Raw genomic sequence first — 2,525 nt, 5'->3', positions numbered from 1 at the left:
AAAGGTTGATTAGGTGTAGGTGGAGGAGGAGGAGGAGATGGAGTGATGTCAACAACATGATCAATACCATCATCAAGAATAACATCTACAAGAGCATCATCATCATCCTCTCGAAGTAAAAAATCCTCTAAAGAAGAATTGGAAAGAAGGGAGGGAGCAACATGTGATGGATAATTCTTCAGAGTGAAAGACTCATCAAACTAGACATGATGATGAAAATACACCTCTCGAGTGTTAGGATCAAACAAATGACCCTTCACATCCTCACAATAGCCAACAAAGACAAAATACTGTCTATTCTTCTCCATTTCCTTATGCCTACCATTTGGAATGAACGTCCATGCATCAATACCAAATACTTTGAAATAGGAAACCTTGGGCTCGACATGAGACCAAGCTTGTTTGAGAGTTATATTCTACATTGCCTTGTGAGGCATACTATTCTATATATAGTTGGCACAATTTCTAGTCTCTTCCCAAAATTTTGGAGCCATGTACCAAGACTATAGCATACAATTGGCCATATCCATCAAGGTTCTATTTTTCCACTCGATTGTACCATTCTACTGAGGAGTGTATGAAACTACGTGCTAATGAAGAATACCTTGAGCATGAAAAAATTCTTGAAATGCATGATTGACATACTACCTTTAATATATGTGTGAATCTTCTAAAAGGAATGTCCTGACTACTTTTCCATAAATGCAATGGAAAGTTATGAAATGTCGAAGAACCTCACCCTTTTAGTTAAAAAATTACACCTATGTGCACCTAGAAAATTCATCAAAGAAGGTAAGCACATACTTGGATCTTGAAAATGAAGGAGTGGTGAATGACATCAAGTCACTATGGAACAACTTAAGGGGAGCCTAAGAATGTGTATCCATACCCTTAGTGAATGGATCCCTATTATATTTTCCAAGAGAACAACCCTGACAAACTCCCTCTAAACCAGAGATCTTAGGTAGACCAATCACCAAGTTCTATGTGGTAATCTACTATAGATATTTGTAATTTAGGTGCCCAAAACCTTGATTTTTTTAGTGACTAATATTCGCCAATTGATTTTTTTTAAAATTTGGCAATCAAAATTTGTCTAATAAGTTCAACTGTTGGGGTGACCCAAATTGCCACATTTTTACAAATTTTTATTTTAGTGTTATTTAAAACGTCAGAGAATTTATTTTATCAATTTTCTTAAGTCAAATATTTGCCACAATATTCGATACATGATTGGATTAGATTCACAAATATTTTATAATATATTGTAGAAATCTAAATTAATTCGCCAATAATATATCATAATTATTAGTTACTTTGGAGTTATATCAAAAAAAAAAAAATTCCACTATTGATTTAATAAATAATCTAATAAACTTCATTGTATTCCATGAGGTAAATTGTACCTAAAAGTTGTAATGCTCATGGGGTTGAAATTGGTTTTAAATTGTTGACCTCAATGAAAATCACTCGTCTAAAAGCAATTTTTGGCCCATGAGTTTTACAAATTTTTGGTACATATTATCTCACAAAATACAAACAAGGCTATTAGTTATTTTAAATTAATGGCATAAACTAAATAGAGGACCTACTCCTTAAACTTATTAATGATTTCCACGTCGAGGCCTCCACTTTTCTATAAATAACTATTTTTTTAAATGAAAGGATTTGCAATAGTAATTAATGCATAATCTTATTATTTTCCTAGATTTTCCAATATTTTCTACTGAAAATTTTAATATTAAAAAATTCACCAATAAAGTTAATATTTTTCTTTAAAAAAAGGAAAGATTTACCAATAAAAATTATTATTTAAAAAATAAAAAAATATTTACCAAGATTTTATACAATTTTTTGAGAGGGGGTTTCTTAAATCTATCACTGGCCCAAAATTGTTCATGCCAAAGATGATGCAGGAGCATCCCCAGTTCTTAGCAATCTTCCATCAACCAGAAACATTTCTTTTTTAGCTTTTTTTATGTTTCGTAGTTTCAACATTTCTTTTTGCATTTTCTTGCATTAGCTCACCGGATCTTATAGAGCTGATTTTTTCTTGAGAACATGACCATCTTCCTTAATCCTGAATCGTGGAACATTTGGATCATTTTCTGGCAAGTTATCGCTTCTAGATTCTAAGACATTTTTATGGTATTAGAACATCAGAGCCGCTTGGACCTATTTTTCTATTGGTGAATCTTGTGGATCCTTTTCATAACTTGAAGAGCTTTAGTTTGTTGATTCCAATGTTCTTTGGCATGTGGCTGACCTTTCCTTTGATCCAGACTTCATCCTTTGGATTTTCCTGAGGAATCTCTTTGGTAGAGGCTGAACTTTTGGTTTTACATGTTTGATCTTGTTCTTTAGCATTTTATCCTTCTTGCATTGATCGAATCCCTCATGACCATACAAATCATTGTAAATGAGCATCATAGGTTAATAAGATAGAACATAATAGACATATCTTAATATTTGAAGGTGCAAAGTTGGCCAATTTTGTAATTGACCATGTATGTAGTAGGTCAGTG

This window comes from Cryptomeria japonica, chromosome 9 (assembly GCF_030272615.1).
Source record: "Cryptomeria japonica chromosome 9, Sugi_1.0, whole genome shotgun sequence".
NCBI lineage: Eukaryota > Viridiplantae > Streptophyta > Pinopsida > Cupressales > Cupressaceae > Cryptomeria > Cryptomeria japonica.
This window is presented reverse-complemented; position numbering follows the sequence as displayed.